General features: G+C 37.5%; 1 protein-coding gene and 1 pseudogene across 9 annotated transcripts in view; both read left to right on the top strand.

Moving 5' to 3' along the window:
- Positions 1-22,171, top strand: part of Lar (tyrosine-protein phosphatase Lar) — a 566,012-nt gene that overhangs the window by 406,385 nt on the left and 137,456 nt on the right. The gene's annotated exons all lie outside the window — the stretch shown is intronic.
- LOC138403248 (uncharacterized) lies at positions 16,758-20,590 on the top strand (annotated as a pseudogene).

Genomic DNA, 22,171 nt, shown 5'->3' with positions numbered 1-22,171 from the left:
GCCGTAGTTTAGTGATAAATAAGTTATGAATATCACCGATACATCTCAATTCATAACTGGGATTTAAAAATTACCGCATAAAAAGCGCTTTATGAAAGATGACGCAAAAGTGCAGGAAGCGCGGCTGCGTCCCCATCAATTAATATGCAGCGGGCAGCGACCGTCTAATGAAATTACCACAACAAAGCGTCGGCAGCGCTGCAGCGAGATTGTTGTGCAAATATAAACATCGAATCTCCGATAAAAGCGGCGCAAGGAAACCAAAAAACCGGAACAAAAAGTCTGCAAGAAGGTGTTGCCTGTTGTTTGACTTCAATATTATTGAAGGAATAGTTGAGTTATTTATTCTTACATTGACTTTACGGAAAAAATATTTTTTATATTAATTATTGTAGTGCTCCTAGTTGTTTTTCCTTGGTTTCACACTCTTTATAGTGACCCGCCCCAGCTTCGAACGGGTATCTTATTACAATTTTCGCAGGGATCTCTAATTTTTTTGAAAATTAAAGATACTTACCTGGCCTATGTCACTCAAGAATAATGGTGAAAGATTTTTTTTAAATCGGAAATTCTAGACATTACTTCCTACAAACAGACTTACAAACTTTAACTCTTTATAACATTACATAGTATGGATTTGTAGTTGTTCCTTGTAGGTTGTAGGTTTTCAGTCGCTAAAGCGTTGTACATGCAAAAGCTGATTGAACTTGGGCTGCAGATTGATAAAGAGGTATGCTTTAAAAAGAACAACAAACAGACAGACAGAAAGACACAATCGCAATTATCCATACATCCTTACCAATATTATAACTGCGAAAGTGTTTCTGTCTGTCAGTTACATTTTCAAGGGTCAATCCTTTTTACCGATTTTGACCAGATCTAGTATAGAGTTAGCTTACGTCCCGGGGATAGACATACTTTTTATCCCGGAATTTAGTTTCAACGGGGTTTTTAGAACCTGTACTTATTAAAGTCGCGGTAATCTAGTGTGTCATAATAGTAAGGTAAAATAATTCACAGGAATTTGCAGAATTACGCTGTAAATCTAATTCCGCTACTAATCGAATAGCGAGTTCATGTTCTAAGTGAAAAGTCCCGGAAATAAATATGTAAAAAAAATGCTATATATTTCAAGGACATTTTTAAAACGAACGAAATAAGTCCCAGTAATAATACGCAGAAGCTCTTCAATTCTGCACAGGCGATTCAATACACAAATTGAAAGAATAAACGGCCGAAGAAAATCGACTTTATCACGGGAGACTTATAGTCAATTTGCAAAATATGCCTTGAGCCGGCCGATTCGGAAAGTATACCGGAACGGGCCGAGTTGAATATACAATTGAATTTCAATTGAAGAGCTGGGGATCCTAAGAAAACCTCCAATAATAACAGACCAATAGGCTTGTCATGAGTTTCCATATCTCGATAACGTTGTTACATTTCGACTTTGAGAAACTAAATACGTGACCCGTAATCGTAATATAGCTACGGCAGCGCGCTCATTTCCGTTTAGTCTTATCTCTTATAAGAGAGAGAGAGCGATAAAAATAGAGGCGTTTAATTAATTTTAGGCTGCAGCGCTGTGCGAGATGAATTGCACTTTATTGCATCGTAACAAGAGTTCGTATTCATTTTAACATTTTTATGGAGTGGTCCTTCTGAATCTGGAAGGACGTAATCTGTGATAATATAACGACAAATCTTTCGGAAATCGTCCCTAGCAATTTGTTTTCGCAGATGTAGTGCCTAATATTACATTGTAAATTCATTTTAACATTTTTATGGAGTGGTCCTTCTGAATCTGAAAGGACGTAATCTGTGATAATATAACGACAAATCTATCGGAAATCGTCGCTAGCAATTTGTTTTCGCAGATGTAGTGCCTAATATTACATTGTATATAAAGTTCATGAGCGAAATGTGCTAGATTTGTTTCTGAATACATCCCAAGCCAGCGTTCCAAGCAGAAATATTGGAAAGGGAACGGCATTGAATAACCGACTTTAAACCAAAAGCATTTAAGTCCATATTACTCTGAAGCTTTGCTATCTAAAATTTTTAAACGTTACAGAAATATACAAACTCGTCCTAAAGGTAGGGCCGGTGTCTTCAATCAACGATAAAAAAGAAGCATGGAATGAAACTTGGGATTCTATTCGAATCACGCGCACTTTTAATTCGAGTAAGTAAATTAAAATGCGGCCGGTCGGACGGCCGGTTTGAATACAAATGGTTTATTTCTGCAATCGGTTTCAATTTTGCCCCGGCCTCCTCTCTCTAACTCATTAGAATCCGTGCTCAGCTCTCTAAAGTTATTTACGGGTCATTTTTTATTTATCGCACCGAAAGGGGTGCTTTTCTCATTTGATTAGGTTTTTTCATGAAGCTGAACAATGAAAAGTATTGTTAGGAGGAAATCCGGAGGAATTTAAAATTAAAGGAGCCAATATTCATTAATTTGTACCTTTCTATTGTATATTCGCGCATGTTCGCGTAGCAGAATAATATTGCAAACTTTAATTATTATTGCTTTGTTCACAGAATATTTTAGTGTTGATCTGTGATTTTTTAATGGTTAAATTTATCGTTAATGATTTAGTGCCATTAGTTTACTACTGTGCTAGGATCTGTTGATCTTAAGTAGAAAATACCTTAAAAACTTAAAAAAAAAGAAATAAGAAGATCCATGGGAGTATTTTTAAAGACTAGATAAAATAAGATCGAAGCAGGCCTAAGATTGAATCGTATTAGAATGTTATCTTCGTAAAAATAAAATTAAAATAACATAAAATACTGATAGACATTAAATGTATATTAAACAGTAGCTTATGCTCGCAACTTCGTCCGCGTGGACTACACAAATTTCAAACCCCTATAGAACTATAGAAATATAAGAGGGTGAACTTAGAGGTTGAAATTTCAAAAAGCCTTTCTTTGCGGATGCATACGTCATAATAGCTATCTGCATGCCGAATTTCAGCCCTATCCGTCCAGTAGTTTGACCTGTGCGTTGATAGATCAGTCAGTCACGTTTTCCTTTTATATTTAGATACCTGTCTCTAAGTTGTAAATGTGGTAATGATGCGCGACTTCGCTGCGTGGTTTTTTTTTTAATATCCCGTGGGAACTCTTTAATTTTCTGGGATTCTACACACGTCGAATTAGTAAAACGGATAGGCCGTGTAAAGGTGACACAAACTGTCATACAAGCACACTTTCGCGTAATATTTTCTAATATTAGCATGGTTGTTATTTAAGTAACGTTAGATATTAAGTGCATTACACACACCTGTGTCTCTAAGTAGCAAACACCTTAGCGGAGTGAGCAAAGTAAGATGTTATTATATCAGAGACTGGGGACCATTCATCATGTTTCATCATGGCGTGCCGTCTTACGTACCTACGTACCTTATGTAGTTATGAAATAGATTAATATTGATGTTCATATCAGCCGTAAACTCAATGAAGTATATAGATTTTATAATGCAGGCTAGTTTACAAGCTACTTATCCATTAACAAATTCACATTAATCATCTAAATAGGGTCTTGGACTGTAGTTATAAAAGACGTGATTTTTTTATATAGCGGTAGTTTATGGGGCTTGAAATCATTACTATAGAGAATAATTAAAAAAAATCATTTTTAAAATAATCACTTATTAACGTCACGCTGTACTGAAAGTGATTAATGACGTCACAAGGCCTAAACGACAACCATTTTTCAATTTATTAAAAAATGTATAAATTGAAAAAAAATCATTCGTTCATGTTAAAAATAAAAATCATGATTTTTTAAATTATTCTCTTTAGTAATGAACTCTAGCCCCATAAACTACCGCTATACAAAAAATCACTTCATTTTATTACTACAGTCCAAGACCCTATTGCAATTGTTTTTTTTATTGCGTGATTGACGATAATCATGTTTAAAAAAGCAGTGATGAGGTTGGAGCGCGCTTGCCTAGAATATATATATATTTTTTTTTTTAAGAATATTAGCCATGTTAAATGACTAATATTCCCCTTTCCTCTCCAACTAAGCGTCAGGCTTGTGCTAGGAGTAGGTACGACAATAGTGCAACGGGCGGGGTTTGAACCGTCGACCTTTCGGTTTTCAGTCCACTCCTTTACCGGTTGAGCTATTGAGGCTCAGAATATGCCTTTTCACTCTTACTTTGAAGGTATTTAGGTTATACGTGGCAGGAAACACGGACGCCGGAAGTACATTTCACAACTTAGCAGTTCGTTTAAACCTAGTTTAAAGTAAACAAACAATCTTAACAAAAAGAAAGATAAATAAGTATCTACCGCCTACTTATCAAACAAATTATAAGTAAACTCAGAAGCAGAACTTCTGAAGAACAATATGGATCGGTACCCGTAGTATAAGATTTTACGTCTCACCAAACGTTGCTAGAATTCGAGAGACGAAACACTTCCGCGTTATAGTAAACTGGATCTTAAATGCCTTGGTTTAAAGCTCAAGTTTGTTTACACATCTACAGCCAGCGCTCCAAGCGGAAACGTTGTGAAATTAAAATCAGTGGCATTGAATTTTTTGACTTCAATTCAAGGCTATTTAGGTCCATTTTACTTTGATGTTATTGTGTTTCGATTTTTGAATTCTAGCAACGTTTGGTGAGACGTAAAATCTTATACAACGGGTACGGCTTACACCCTGTAGGTTTACTCACTTTAGATGTGTGGGCAGATAAAGCCACCTACGTGACAATAAGTCTGACGGCAGTCTTTACACTGGCTCTACAATGGCTAGGACTATTGATTTCACAACTTATCCTTCACACTTGGACAAAATAATACCTCACAAATTCATAAAAGCTTTAGGCGTTTAGCTTTAGGCTTTAGTTTAAAGACGTGTATTCTCAAACTAGCGGACTAGCTGATAACCGCGACTTCGTCCGCGTGGATTTAGGATTTTTAAAAATCCCGTGGGAACTCTTTGATTTTCCGGGATAAAAAGTAGCCTATGTCCTTCCCCGAGATATTATCTAACTCTGTACCAAATTTCATCAAAATCGGTTGTACGGTTGAGCCGTGAAAAGCTAGCAGACTGACAGACAGACAGACACACACTTTCGCATTTATAATATTAGTATGGATTCTACGAGTCACCTCTTTTATGAACACTCCAGGTATAGCTCTCTCTATCGCCCGCTGAGTGACGGAGGTTTCTTACTAGGCTCATAGCGACTAAGTCTCGGATGCATATGTCATCATTCATAACACGCACTGTTCAATGACTTTGGTCAGGATCAGAGGCGCAGAATCTTATAAATCTAAATCCATACGGAGAAAGTCGCGTGAAACTAGTTAGTAAGGAAATAAAAAAATTCAATTTAGATATGAAAAAGAAGAAAAAATATAGAAAAACTCGAGACTCCAAGAGTCATTTTAAAAAAGCTTTGATTTCCTACCTTTTTACCACTTTTCTGTGGAGCGGGTAAAGTCTATTTTTATTCCGCGCGTTTTTTTTCAACAACCTAGGGGGGTGGGGAGTAGATTTTCACCAATTACAGGGGTGCGGAACGATGGGCCCGCTGTGTTTTCGTGCGACGGGGTATTACCATGCATATTGCATGAGAGGCAATAAGGTGTCAAAGTTGGGAGCCACTGGAAAAATACGCAGTGAAATACCGCCGGCAGTTCGATAAGATATCTCCGCAAATATGATTTTAATGGGATATTGAGATAGAAATTAGATTTCCATCGGCATTTACTGCCTTCACAGATTGTTTTATGTATTTTTTTAAATGTTTGAGCCGAACCACGAACTTGATACTTGAGTAGTATATTTTCACCTCGTTGGGAATAGCGCCCTAAGTGCCTCTATACAGATGGTTTGTCGTCGTCTCAACCGATTCTACAACTATACTCTATCCGCGGAAAGAAGTTAGTATAGCGTTCTCTCTGTTACGTAATGACATACAAATGATAGAGACAAAAATCTCTATCTATATCTATATCTCTAATCTCTCGCGCTAACTATTTTGAGACACCAACTAATCACAAATTAAACTATGTTTCCTAATTGAATTTTTAAAAACATTTTCGTTTTGAATTTCGAATGTTTTTGAAAAACTGTTTGTGATTGGTTGGTGACTCAAATTGGTTAACGCCCGCTGAGATTTTTGTCTCTATCACTTGTATAGGATTACGTAACAGAGAGAGCGCCATACTAACTTCTTTTCGCGGATAGAGTTTAAACAAAACAAACTTACAAAGGGGCGGGATATGGTCCTTTTGAATTTAAGTCCTCCTAAGCCGTTCGGTCATTTAGGCTTAGTAAAAAATGGACTAAAATATTACGGCGCTTTTCAATCAGGACAAAAGGCTTAATAAATTGTTGATGCGAAATCCTTAATCCTCGAACGCTTTTCGCTGTGGACTTTATGTTATTAAATGGCAATTTCGTATTCATTTTCGACATTAAGTCCATGTTAAGTGTATATTTAATCTCGGCCTGATGACATTTGTTACCACGTTTTATAAACTCACTTAATTGTTGTTTTTAACACCTTTTTATTAACTCGCTTTCTTGTTGATCTGCTTGTTTGTCTGTTCGATCAAAGTTTTAAGATTTTAAACTAATTGAATAGAATTGAAAAAAAATACTAACTTCCCGATGTGCTAGAGCAGGGGTCACCAATTAGTTCCATTTGGGGTCCGTTTTTAAAATAATATGACCGTCGCGGTCTGTTTCTACTTTTTTTTATACACCATGTAAGTTTCTTAGCAAACCAACCGTCCTTCTCCAGGGCCCACGTCTTTACGAAACTCAAAATTAACATAAATATATAAATATGAAGTCATAAGAGAGCGATGGAAACTATATTTTAAGGGTTCCGAACCTCAAAAGGAAAACGGAAGCCTTATAGGATCACTTTGCTGTCTGTCTGTCTGTCAAGAAACCTACAGGGTACTTCCCGTACTACCTAGAATCGTGAAATTACAGGCAGGTAGGTCTTATAGCAGATATAAGGAGAAAAATCTGAAAATTTTGAATTTGTGGTTAGGTACATCACACAAAAAAAATTGTGGTCATTAACTAATAATTAGTATTTTCAATTTTAGAAGTAAGATAGCTATATCAAGTGGGGTATCATATAAAAGGGTTTCACCTGTGCATTCTAAAACAGTTTTTTTTTTTTACGCATCATGGTTTTTGAATTATCGTGCAAAATGTCGAAAAAATACGACTGTAGTACGGAACCATCGGTGCGCGAGCTTGACTTGCACTTGGCTGGTTTGTTTTTTGCTTAGAATTGCTGAAGTTTGTTCAATGTTGAAAAGAAATGTCTTTAAGTCTTCTAAAAGAAGATTTAGTTTCTGTTGTGTATTCAATTAAGGTCTGCACAAAATAGGCCGGCGCGGCGGTCCGGATCCGGACCGTGGTCCGCCATTTGGTGACTCCTGACCTAGAGGTTTGAAAATCCTTGCTAGGTCAATAGTAGTTGATAGTGTTATCTGGTGGGATGATTTGGTCGTGGCTAGCTACCATCCAACTAGCAAAAAAGTACCGCAAAGCAGTTTAGCGACCGCCCACTAGGCTAGCGAACGATATCAAATGAGTCCCAGGGAGCCGCTGGATTCAGGCGGCGCATGACCATGGCCCGTGGAAGTCTCTACAAGAGATCTGTGTCCAGCAGTGGACGTCTATCGTTTGATGACAATGTTAACAGTTTCAACTGTAATGCCTATATATAACTATAACTATGTAACTATAGGTAAACCTGTATATATTTATTTTATTGGTATGGTTTTAATAATAGATAGATGATTTTCGATTCGACTTTTTATTCACATAACAGACATGACATTATAAAACAAGACAGAGCAGAGAGACAAGTGACAGGTGACAAGACGTTGACATTTGACATTTGACATTAGGATATTACTACAGACTATAATATGCACAGATTAATAGAATGTACTATAATATGTAACAATATTACTAGCTGATGCTCGCGACTTTGTTCGCGTGGATTTACGTTTTTCAAAATCCCGCGGGAACTCTTTGATTTTCTGGGATAAAAAGTAGCCTATGTGTTAATCCAGGGTATAATCTATCTTCATTCCAAATTTCAGCCAAATCCGTCCAGTAGTTTTTGCGTGAAGGAGTAACAAACATACACACACACACACACACACACACACACACACACAAACTTTCGTCTTTATAATATTAAGTAATATGTAACTATAATATAGTAAAATGTGAACCAACCGTTAATGGCATTTCTACGTCGGTCGGCGATCCTGCAACTTATTGACCTGTCTGTATGATAAAAATACATTGACAAAATAAACTACTATATTCCGGTGTTCCCAGTACACCTATATTTTGTTGCTAGAATATCAACACGTCGCCAGAGGTACGTGTTCGTCATATGCAATATAAAAGCATACAGAAATACCGGGGTACAGTCGCGTATAAAAGATCAGCATATGTATGATTCCGTTTATTTTGTGCGATGGTTTGGCCTTTGGCTTTATTAAAATCTTTGGTTTTGCCTTTCAAATCTTGAGCGTGGCTTTTGACGCCACTACTTTTACTTCGAAAGTATAGTTTTGATTTTGTTTAAGTAATTGAATATCACTTGCTTTAATAGTGAAAGAAGATATCGTGAGGAAACTTGCATGCTTGAGTGTTCTATAGGTGTGTGAATTTTGCCAATCAGAACTTGGCCAGCGTGGCGGACTACTGCCTAAACCTTGCCCATTCTGAGAGGAGACCCGTGCTCAATAGTGGGCTGGCGATGAATTGATCATCTTGGTGATGATAGATATAATATGTGTTTTATTTGATATAGCAATAGCAGCATAATTAAATACTTAGTCAATTGAATATACCAATAATCATTATATGACTATTAGTGCAAAAGGAAAAAATGCGGTTCCATACTTTTTTTCAATCTTACATCAATTTTTCAACCTTATAAAAATATAATCCCCAAAAAAAATTATACATCAGATATTTCTTCAATGAACCAAAATAACATTAGGTAGTCTCTACTTTAGTAGCTATTAGCACGAATACATATAATTTATAGGTCTACTGCGTGTTTTTACACTTTTGATGTTCAGACACTAAGACCGTCATAATTTGGTGTACCTACTTTAAAAAAAAAAAGTATACTGTATAATGGATAGGTACCTACTATGCTTGGTTATCTTTTGTAATAAATACGGACTACGGTCTTTATTCAAATACGGGGTATAACTATGACTATTAACAATATTTTCAGTTAGAATGCCCCACCAATACCGCGCTAAGCGCCAAAATATGCATCAAAATGCATAAGCCGCGCTATTGTATTCACCGCGTATAAAACTAACATAAAATTAATGCACAAATGTAATGGCTTTGTTACATAGTGCGAGCTTTTGAGACAGCTGCTGCCATCTCTTCACTTGCATATCAGTATCTCACTCAATTCGATCGGTCACATGATCTAAGTTGCCATAGAAATAGCAAAAAGCTACTGTCTGACACGTGAACTAATTTTGAATACGGTATTCAAAATTAGTAACTTTTTATCAATCGTCCCATCTTAGGCCACATCATCACTTCCCATCAGGTGTGATCGTGGTCAAGCGTGCACCTATAATGAATAAAAAAAATTAAAAAAAAATCGTCAAAACGCGCACTTAGTATGCGATATTTCTTTGAAATACTGGAATGTGACGTTACATCATAATGACGCACTTTTTTAGTTTAATCGATAATTTAAAATGGTTATTACACTTAAAAGTAACAAAGGACGTGGATTTTATGTTTTGTGGAAGACCCTATTTTCAATAAGAAATAACTGAGAAATAATTTATTTTTAATGTAGTCAAATACCCAATTGTTGTGAGGATAGGCAAATGGAAAATCAAAAATACATATATTTAATAACTCCCGTGAGACTTGCGAGTTACTTGTATAGATTCGTTTGAAGAATATTAAACTGTAACGATATGCAAATAAAATGACTGTTTTTTTTTAAATAACGCGCACTGATGTTTCACTAAACATCTACGCTGTGACAAGCTCTCGCTTCTATATCTTTACCGTTTCTATACTCATTTTGAATTCTGAGTTCACTTTTTACTGTTCAACTCTCACGTTAGCATGCACTCAGTAACTAAGGCAAATAAAACTAACATAAAATTAATGCACAAAAGTAATTTTGGCGGCGAATGTACCGCAGACAGTGCTTCGAAGTAATATTGTTTATGGTAAGCTGAAAATCTTGTCACAGCTTTATATCCCACTATACATTCATAAGTTTAAATACAAACGTCTATGCTTTGCGGTAAGTCTGAGAAACGGTGTGTTTGAGATTTAAATATTTCCTACACACCATATAATATTATTTTATTGTATACTAGCTGAGGCCCGCGACTTTGTCCGCGTGGAATTTTAATAGGTTTTTTAAAAATCCCGTGAAAACTCTTTGATTTTTCGGGATAAAAAGTAGCCTATATCACTCTCCAGGTCTTTATCTATACCGATGCAAAATCACGTCAATCCGTTGCACCGTTGCGACGTGATTGAAGGACAAACCAACAAACAAACACACTATTGCATTTGTGATAAGGGTACTGATGATTAGCTTGTGCTCGCGACTTCGTCCGCGTTGACGAATAATCACAGGATATAGTCATAAAGTTTGCCTGAAAATATCAGCTCAGCCACCGTATAATTTATTCACCGTACTTATAATATAGTTTAGGCTACTTATAAGTAGCCTAAATTAAAATTATACGGGTTCTGTAAAAGTTCGTCAGTTCGTTCTAAAATTTTAGATTTACTATGTAAAGTTAGCTAGTTATAAGAATGTGTATTTGTGAATAGTATTAATTATTAATGGTATATAATATGTTAATGGTATTTATGTTACGACTTACTAAAAGGCATATTCAGTCTCATTAAACATTTTCAAAGCTTTGAAGTGTGGAACACAGAAACGAAATGAGTGGAAACATATTTAATGTAAATTTTTATATCAGTGGTATTTTTTAACCTTTTTTTTAAATAGAGATAGCATCATTTGCAGCACCAGAGGAACCGCCGATGCGTTGCCGGCCTTTTAGGAATTTGTTGGTCCACCCCTTGAATAACCCTATGTTGTTATCTAGTGGGAACACCGCCGATGGGAGTTGGTTCCACAGTTTGCATGTGCGTGGAAAGAAGGATCTGGCTTAGCGGACGGTCGAAGTGCACCAGACACCCTGGTGGTGAGGGTGAAATTCCTTACAGTGGCGCGCGGTGCGGTTGTAGAAAAATTAGGGTGGAATGAGGTCAAAAAGCTCTTCAGAGCACTCCTCATTATAAAGGCGATAGAACACGCATAGAGAGCTAACGTTTCTGCGGTGCTCCAGGCTTTCTAACGAGCCGGTTAGTTTGGGACTTAATAAAAAATATTCCAAATTATCATAAAGCTACGGCTACATACTCCTACATGCCTATAGTTATATATGTATACGCGTATATATGTAGTAATCTCGTAGTTGTGCATGGTGCCATTAAATATAGTGGGAGGTGACCGCCGCGCGGCTGACGTTCCCGCTTGGTGTCGCTTTGGTCGCGCAGGTTTGTTTGTTGCTTAAAATAAGCAGTTGTGATAGACGGATATAGACAAACGAAATGGTACCAAAAAGATTCCTTTCTTTAACATTTTGGTACGGAACCCAAAAAAAGAAAATTTTATCCACGCTTTGAATGTACCATACTCGCAATGCTAAAACGTTGTAAACTATTTGAATACTGGCATCAAAGCGCACTTTACTCAAAGCACTGCTTGTATTGCGTTTTATCGACAGCACTCTCTCCTAATAAAACTTACTAGAAAATGTATCTGTATAGTTTTGAAAAATCCAAAATAAGTATTGGATAATTTTAGCGTTTAAACTACCGTGAGTGATTTCCATTATAAATATGAAAATACGGGGTCCTTGAAAAAGGACCCCGTATGGGTTCGAAACTAGTCGGGCTAACGTCGACTACACACGTGAGTAAAGCCGGGACAGATAGTATTTATATTGGATAATTATAGGAATACAGCCTAGTGGTTAGGACGTCCTAGTAGTAGGTAGGACTATCTGCATCTTTTTCTTTTTAATATTGCTAAAAAGGGACGGCACCTAAATTTTAGTGTACGCTACTTTTAGGCTCGCGACTGACAGCTAAAGTCACGAGGTTTGGCAGCTCTAAATTAAAGTTAAAACTGTCAAACTGTATTTGTCCTTTTCTAAATGCATTAGTAAGAAGAGGATGCGAATACTCTAAAATTTAGGTGTGCACAGAACACGCACAGAATCAATACCATTGTACTTTTTATTGGTATAGATAGAGTAGAGTTTACTTGTTTGTGATGTACACGCAAACAATGAAATGGATACCCTAGGAAAGGGTTTTCACAAAAAGATAACCCTTTATGTATCCATAGTGTACCGGAAATTGACTGGAATGACGGTCGTAGCTTTTGTCGAATGTGACATCATACATTAACAGCCGTACTCAGAGCCGCTTAATCGTTACTTAAGTTTAGTTAAAACAAGACAGAGCTACTTATATCTCTCTCATAAATCTGTCTCGTTTTAACTCAATCTTAAGTAACGATTAGCGACTCTGAGTACGGCTGTAAGAGAAGAATCTGTATGCATTGAGTTATATTCAAAAGAAAACCAAACTATGGGATGCGTTAGAGAAAACTATTATTCCTGGGTTTTTTATTTTTTGTTGCATTTACCCTATAGTTTTCAAAACTGCAAACTATACAGTTTTTCGAGGGGTGGTTTTAATTTTTACATGATACTAGCTTATGCTCGCGACTTCATCCGGGTGGACTACACAAAGTTCAAACCCCTACTTCACCCCCTTAGGGGTTGAATTTTCAAAAATCCTTTCTTAGCGGATGCCTACGTCATAATAGCTATCTGCATGCCAAACTTCATCCCGATCCATCTAGTAGTTTGAGCTGTGCGTTGATAGATCAGTCAGTCAGTCAGTTAGTCAGTCAGTCACCTTTTCCTTTTATATATTTAGATTTTATGTTGACTTACGTGATCTTTCTTATATAACATTCGAGGCTATACCTATTTGTCTTATTTATGGACTGTATACCTAAACAATGAAATGGGTATCCATGGAATGGTTTTCATAAAAATATAACCCTTTATAGGCCCGTAGTATCCCGGAAATTGACTCGAATGACGGCCGTAGCTCGTCTTTAATGGCAGGCGCCGGAAGACTCTATTAGTTCCCTACCATGTTTTAGATTTATGTGCCATTTTCTCGTGTGGGAAATTGCCTAAAAGAACTCTTTTAGTATTGCTTTGAAGGAATATATACCAGTTTTAACGTGTAAGCTTTACTAAAAATGCGCCTGTATAGATTAAAATATTGCTTGGTTTGCTTAAGAAAATCATTATGTGAAAACCTGCATTTAAGTAAGTACATTAAGGCAAAGAATATAACCAGTAACTTTAGCTATATCTTTGTATATAAATAGCGAGCAAACGGACTAACGGGTCACGGGTGGTATTAACATTTGCAGCACCGGAGGAATCGCCAATGCCAACTTTTCATACATTTATTCATCTGCCCCTTCAAGTAGGTACCATGTAAAGGAAGGCTTGTTCTCTCTTTTGTCCAGAGTTCCTGTGAAATCATTTTAAAAGCCACATAATCATTCCACAGTAAAAGAAACAAGCCACAAACCGGCACTTAATGATGTTACGTGCTTTCCTGACAATTTACACAACAGTTTTATTGTTCACCTCGTCAACGCCCCGCTCCGAGTGACGGTTTCCCGCTTGTCCTAGCTTTTTCAACGGTTGTCCTCTGAGAAACCCGCATTGTTTGCTGTCCATTGTGTGACCTCGTTTATTTGTACATATTCCACTCTCGCGTAAGACCGTGAATTCCTCTTAGCATGTCAGTGTATATCCACACTTTTGACAATACGATATTTGACAAACAACTAGTCAAATCAGTAACTTTTTATCAACCGTCAAAACGCGCACTTAGTATGTGATATTCTATGAAATACTGGAATGTGACGTCACATCACATCATAATGACGTACTTTTTAGATTAATCGATAATTTAAAATGGTTATTACACGTAAAACTAAGAAAGGACGTGGAATTTACGTATTTTGGAAGACGCTCTGTTTAATAATCACTGAGAAATAATTTATTTTTGGTATAGTCAAATACCCAATTGTTCTACTCGATTTTATCGTAATGCATATTGCATATAATTGCGTAAAATTATGGAGAACTTTCAGGTATGCAGGTTACCTCACGATATTTTCCTTCATCATTAAAGTAACAAGCGATATTTAATTTATTGCTTAAAACGCACATGAGTCCGAAAAATTCCTCTGGAAAAGTCTCCTCCTCATCTCGAACGCCACTAGGCCCTAGGCTGTCATCTCTTTTACAATAATTGTTATTAAAATTTTACAATAGTAGAGCTGGTACATCCTTTTGACTAACTTCAACGAAATACCTACAGTAGGTACCTACTAATATCAGTACCCTCATTATAAATGCGAAAGTGTATTTTTTTTGTTGGTCGCAACAGTGCAACGGATTGACGTGATCTTTGCATGGGTATAGATAAAGACCTGAAGAGTGACATAGGCTACTTTTTATCCCGGAAAATCAAAGAGTTCAAGAGAGATTTTTAAAAAACTTAACATTCTACAAAAAGGGAAAGCCTAGATAAGTAGTCATAATCATAACTCAGCAAAGGCAATATTTCACGTTCTAAACACTTCCGTGGCGACTGCTAATGAACGGCGGTGGGTAATATAAAAGGTTTTCCAAGATTACACTTCCGTAAAACCATGGTTTCCTGGTACAACGGACGTTATGCTATGTGATGCCACCGTGTCTCGTTGGCTAGCTCAATTTAAAGATGCTGATAGATTTGAGCATTCATTTGTAATGAGCATTCGTGCGAATGTTACATCACAGAAAAATACGAGAACATTTTAGCGAGCATTCTGGCGAGCATTCTAGCGAGCAGATTTCCTTGGAGTTTTTGCCGAGCCAAACTTCAGTCATCGTTCCGCGCCCGGCCGCTCTGCGACTTCCCTCCCCGTACCCATGTTGCTCTCCAGTGTGACATCTTCATGAAAAATTGACGAGCATCGAATAGAGCGTTCGCTAGAATTCTCATGATATTCGTTGCAATATTTGACTCTATGCTTGGCTCGGCTCGTTGTTCAGTTCGACAAAAATAAAAACAGCGAATGCTCGATGTTCTGTTACAAGTGAATGCTCAAGTCTATCAGAACCTTAAGGTTCCGTACCTCAAAAGGAAAAAAGGAATCCTTATAGGATCATTTTGTTGTCTGTGTGTCTGTCTGGCCGTATGCCCGCCTGTCCGTCTGTCCGTCTGTCTATCGCGTCTGTCAAGAAAACCTGTTGGATTCTTCCCGTTTTACAATAGGAGAGTGTTACAAATTGTAGGAGCCACCTACCACTAGCCACTGCCATCGATGGTGGCTGCGTTCAGTAACCCATATACGCGGAGCCCTAGACCTGTCAATTTAGTTTAAAGATTTGTTTCCTAGACGACAAGACAAAAAGTTGTGAAATAAAAAGTCTCTGGTCTGACCGAGCATTAAGTTAGCGAAGAATTTCCTAGTTTTTAGCTCTCATTTGCATTCAAATGCCGGGTGCTTGGGTGTTAAGCATTTTCTGCAATCATGTTTTGGTTGCCAACGATATGAAATTGCATGTAATGAGGCGGAACGGAGGCAAAAATATTTGCGCTTTTATTTTAAGGAAACACTTTTGAATGAATAGAGTTTTAGCGGGATCTTCTATTTTCGGGAGCGGCCCGGTTTTGTCTCGTTGTTTAAATGGAACGGAAAATATTATATTAATTCGTGCTACACCTTCTTTATATACCTAGTTTTTTCTGTGTATTTAAATTCTGTTGTTAAAGCCTATGCTTTGGTTGATAATAATAGTTTTACAGGGCCGGTTTCACGAACAAAATATAATAACGTAATAATTATCACCACTATATCTTACAAATCCAACATCTGACTATCAAAAAGAGTAATTTATTACCTATTTTGAATAAATCATTTGACTTTGACATTAAAATCACTTCAATTGAAAAAATCCTGCAAAAAATTTGGAATATTGTAAAAACAAAAAATGTTTTCCGCTTTTTTTTAATATTTTTTAGTGATAGTTCTACATCTTAGTTTCTCATCCTTTCGTTTAACACTTTATGACTGGACACATTGTATATGGAGCTATTTAAAAGGCGGATAAACAGGGGTACGGGTTTGATGAAACTGCCATACCCTTTCCAAGTTAGCCCGCTTAAACTGCATCATCACTTACCACCAGGTGAGTACGCAGTTAAGGGCTTACTTGTATCGGAATTAAAAATAATAAAAAACACTTCTTCAAGTGTTAAAACTCCAGGCTATCAGTACCCTTATTATAAATGTAAAAGTGTGTTTGTTTGTTGGTTTGTCCTACAATTACGTCGCTACGGATTGACGTGATTTTTTGCATGGGTATAGCTTAAGACCTGGAGAGTGATATAGGCTACTTTTTATCCCTGAAAATCAAAGAGTTCCCACGGGATTTTTAGAACCTAAATCCACGCGTACGAAGTCGCGGGCATCAGCTAGTGTTATAGGATGTAGGTAGATGTAAAAGGAAAGGTGCGCGGTTGCAGCCGCGCGATGCATGAGTCAGTGGAAATATAGCTAGTAATGGAGTAACTGCGTTTCTTTGAAACTACCCAAAAAACCTATAAATAACAGTGGCGACGAATAATTAAAACGCGAGCAAGCATGGATAAAGTGTCAGTGGGTTTATTGACAGTGTTTAATCACGAAACACAGGAATGGGAGTTGTACAAAGGACGCATAGAACAATGGTTTCTCGCGACGCGACGATGTCGCGGACAAGTCAGGCGCAAAGCGGCGGGCGATTTTGCTGAGTAGTTGTGCGGAACCTACCTATAAACTCATTAGGGATTTAGCATTACCTAATGAGGTTTCCTCTCTGTCTTACGCCCAAGTTGTATCGTTGCTGGATGGACATTTCAAAGCAAAGAAATGTGGGTTTGCGGAACGTTATAAATTCCATAGTGCCTGTCAAGGCAATAGTGAGTCCTTGAGCGAGTGGGCCGCCCGAGTACGAGGATTAGCAAAGGATTGCAGTTTTCCGGCCGTCGTTCTGAATGAGATGCTGCGCGACAGGTTCGTCCTCGGTATGGCGAATGGCAAAGTTCGGGAACGACTCTTCGAGAAGTCCCTCGAGGGACTAACAATAGAAAAAGCGTTGCAATGGGCGGAAAGTGTATATTGGGCTAGCGAGGGAGCACGGCAAGTAGCCACGACAGCGCCGCCATCTCAAGACCTAGCAGTATCACCATTCGTCGAGGTACACGCAGTAGCGGCCGGGCAACCAGGGTTGTCCCAAGGAAGACAAGTGAATAGTGCTAAGAAAGGAAGTGCGTCTCGTACAGTGCCAGCTAATAAAAAAAAGTGTTGCGTGTGTAATGTTTTCGGTCATGATAGCCAAATCTGTAGATATAAGTCGTTTACTTGTAGGCTATGCGGGGTCAAAGGTCATATACAGCGCGCCTGTGTCGCCAAGAAAGGACAGGACAACCAGCATTTCCTACAGTTTCATTCGGATGAGCAGGTCGATGGCGATGATGGTAAGCGACTCATATTTAATCTTCGTAGCTATCACGGACAACCGATGCGGGAAACGATTGTGGTGGATAGTGTATCTTTGTGTTTTGAATTAGATACAGGATCAGCTGTAACGGCTATTTCAGATTCTACATATTATAAGTATTTTTCTAAACATAAATTATTGGAAAACAATAGAATTCTGCAAAGTTACAATGGCAGCATTATTCGGACAATAGGAATGTTACCTTTAAAGTTTGAATACAGAAATAAAACGGAAATGTTAGATGTTTATGTGGTAAAAGGAGGCGGGCCACCCCTGCTAGGCCGTGATTTCATTACTAAATTCAATCTAGAAATATGCCCAATAAATAGTTGCACAGCAAAAGAAGACTGTGTTGACGCCCTAATTAATAAATACCCAAGGCTTTTTTCTGATTCATTAGGGTGTTGCAAAGACATTGAAGTGACGTTGAATTTGAAACCAGACTCTAAACCTATTTTTTTTAAAGCCAGGTCGGTACCTTTTGCCCTACGTAATAAACTAGAAGCAGAATTGAATAGATTAATGTCTTTAGGAGTCATTGAGCCGGTACAGTTTTCTGAGTATGCAAGCCCAATAGTTCCGGTTTTAAAAAGTAATGGAAGCATAAGGGTGTGTGCAGATTACTCAGCGACGCTTAACAAACAACTTTTAATTGAAAAATATCCACTCCCTCGTATTGAGGAATTATTTTCTAAACTCCATGGCGGGGTAAAATTTTCAAAACTAGACTTATCTAATGCATATAATCAACTAAGGTTAAAAGAAGATTCACAATTATTGACATGCATAAATACACATAAGGGTTTATTTAAATACACGAGATTAGTGTTTGGGTTGTCAAGTGCGCCGGCTATATTTCAAAGAACATTAGAGTTAATTTTAACAGGGATAGATGGAGTGCTTCAGTTCTTAGATGATATTTTAATAACAGGGAAAAATGATCAAGAACATTTAGAGAGGTTAAACCAGGTTTTTAAAAGACTACAAAATGCTGGACTTGTATTACAAAAAGATAAATGTACTTTTTTCCAAGAGTCGGTATCTTATTTAGGATATACTATCGACAAAAACGGGTTACATAAGTCACCAGACAAAGTGAAGGCTATTCTTAAGGCTAATGTTCCCACAAATGTTACCGAACTTAAGTCGTTTTTGGGTTTAGTAAACTATTATAGGGGTTTTATCAAAAATGCTTCTAGTATTTTATGTCCTTTACATTCCTTATTAAAAAAAAATATTAATTGGAAATGGGAACAGGAACATTCGGAGGCTTTTGAATTAATCAAGAAACAGTTAGCTTCTGAAAATACTTTAGCACATTTTAATCCTGACGCGAAAATAATTTTGACAGTGGACGCGTCACCTTACGGTCTCGGTGCAGTGTTATCACAGATAGAAGTCGATGGCGAGGAGCGGCCCGTCTCGTATGTATCTAGGTCATTAAGTGCAGCAGAAAAACAGTATAGTCAAATACAAAAAGAAGCTACGGCAATTATATTCGGGGTGCGGCGGTTCCACCAATATCTATATGGCAGAGCAGAGCCATTTATATTGAGAACCGATCATAAGCCATTATTATCTATTTTTCGACCAGGCCGTGGTATACCTGAAATTACAGCAAACCGTTTACAAAGGTACGCGTTGTTCCTAGCAGCGTATAACTACTGTATTGAATACGTTAGTAGTGCAAATAACTCGGCCGATTACCTTAGCCGCGCCACGATCCGCGATGAGTCAGAATTAGTACCAAAAAAATTTAATAATCAATGTAAACAGATTAGAAGTGAAAGTAGCACAATCGATAATAGCTCCTATTCTTATTACATTTGGGACGCAAATTCAATGCCAGCGATCTTTAAAGATGTTCAACAAAGTACGAAGTCGGATAAAATATTAATGCAAGTTACTAGTTATCTCTTGAACGGTTGGCCAAACAAGGTGATGGATAATAAACTAAAGCCGTATTTTAATTGTCGTTATGAATTGTCGTTTGAAAACGGGTGCGTAATGAGAGGGGCGAAACTCGTAATACCCGAAGCTATGCAAGGCGCAGTGCTTAAGGAGTTGCATACGGGCCACATGGGTGTAGCTAAAATGAAGGCCTCGGCAAGAATGCGATTTTGGTGGCCTAAGATGTCCGCGAGTTTAGAAGCTGCAGTAGGTGCATGTGCAGTGTGCGCGCAGCTTCGTGCCGCCCCGCCGCGCGCCCCGCTCACTCCATGGCCGTATCCGCCGGAACCCTGGTTCCGGGTACATGTGGATTTTTTAGGCCCTTTTAATAATAAGGTATATTTAGTAGTGGTTGACGCTTATTCTAAATGGGTGGAAGTTTTTGATGTGAGTAACGGGTACAATTCTAGAGTAGTAATTGAAAAGTTAAGCGAAATTATGTCAAGATTTGGATTATTTCATACAATCTGCAGCGATAACGGCAGTTCTTTTACGTCATCAGAATTTAAAAACTTCTGTAGTTACAATGGTATTTCTCATTTAACTTCGCCTACCTATCACCCTTCAAGCAATGGACAGGCAGAAAGTTTTGTTAAGATCGTTAAAAAAGCTTTAAAGAGCATAGTTTTATCAGGGACGTCAAAAAGAGATATAAATAATAAGTTAAATGAGTTTTTGTTCCACTATCGCAATTCTACACATTCCACCACAAATCGGTCACCTGCTGAGATGTTATTTGGTAAAAATTTACGTTGTAGATTAGATTTGCTAAATCCTCCGGTGCGATCATCATCGTCATCCGACCGGGAAATAGCAAAAACGGTAAAAAGGAATCAGTGTTCACAGATTAAAAACTATCGGGGAAAAAGGAACATAGACTTTAAGGAAGGGGAAGTTGTTTTGGTGAAGATCTACAATAAACAACAAAATTGGGCCAAAGGAACTGTGCTGAAAAAAATTGGTCAATCGTTATACTTAATAAGTCTAATGGACAGTAACGTTCCAATAAAAAGACACAAAAACCAAATTTGCAAATTTGAGGGGGAAAGTGTGATGGAAGGACACCAAGAACCCGAACGACATGATGAGGTCGCCAGTACGGGCACTGTAGACTTGGAGGTTCGCACACGTTGCCCCAGCGGCGGCACATCGGCGGAACGGATTGACCAGGCCACGGAGCCGGTTCCTATGCCATCGGGTTCCCCGCTACCTTCAGCCCAGGCTATACCGGATACGAGCAATCGAATTCGTCGGACTTTAAGACCTCGTAAACACATTAATTATAGGAAATATTTTTAGTTAAGTACCTACCTATGTCTTTTAGTGGATAAGGTTCTTTATTTGTGAAAATAATGTCGGAGGGATGTTATAGGATGTAGGTAGATGTAAAAGGAAAGGTGCGCGGTTGCAGCCGCGCGATGCATGAGTCAGTGGAAATATAGCTAGTAATGGAGTAACTGCGTTTCTTTGAAACTACCCAAAAAACCTATAAATAACAGCTAGTAATATTATATTTTAAATACCTAGTATCAGTAGGAAAATTTTGCCAGCATTCTTATCCATACAATAGGAGTGGATATATAAAGTGTATGAATAATGATGTAGCCCTCTTCAGAGGCGCTCAGATATAAATCTTTCAATAATCGATGCTTGGATGTTTATTTATTGCATACCGTTTCGAAAACTGGGTTTTTCTCGGCTGTAACAATGAACTGATTTATGGTGCTTATATTATGTGTTGTATGAAATCATAAATAATGTATATACAATTCATACAATATGTAGATTTATATATAATATTATGCTTTTCCTTGTATTATATACTCGTAGATTTCAATACGTGTGTATTGTGATTGAAATATGTATTTTGTACCTACTCATATTTATAATATTACGTTTAATCGATTGAATATGCCTTTTGTTTGAGTATACTTAAATTTGAGGGTAGATTTACGATAAACCGAACCGGTTTGAACCGTGGACGGTGCCCGTGCCCCATAGGTGAACAAAAGTATGATAATTTATGGGCACGGCCAATCCACGCATGTTATAAACATTAATATTATTCAGTTGAGATCAAATTCTGATCCGCAATAGAAATCTCTAGATCCAATTTAGTTTGATTTTACCGATCTTTAATATATTTGCATTTTATGAGAAACTAACAATTCTCTACAATTATATGTAGGTATATTAAGAGCTTTGTCACATTCGGCAGCCTAAGAACAGTCAGTGGAACTCATCTCACGACTTTTGCAAAGACAGCGCTTTCTCGTTGCTTTGTTGACGTTAAATCGTTGTCGCAGTTGTAATGCTTGGGCTGCAGAACGTACTATTTTAGCGCGATATATATGTTATATTCCGACCTATCTTACTATTATAATAGCTAGTACTAAGTAGAACTTAAGCTAGAACATTTAATTAGGTTTAAAAAAATACGACAACCGCATAAAAAATACAAAAGTTTTATCATTCT

This window comes from Maniola hyperantus, chromosome 14 (assembly GCF_902806685.2).
Source record: "Maniola hyperantus chromosome 14, iAphHyp1.2, whole genome shotgun sequence".
Lineage (NCBI taxonomy): Eukaryota > Metazoa > Arthropoda > Insecta > Lepidoptera > Nymphalidae > Maniola > Maniola hyperantus.
Note: the sequence above shows the minus strand (reverse complement) of the source record. Positions and strands in the feature narration are given on the sequence as shown.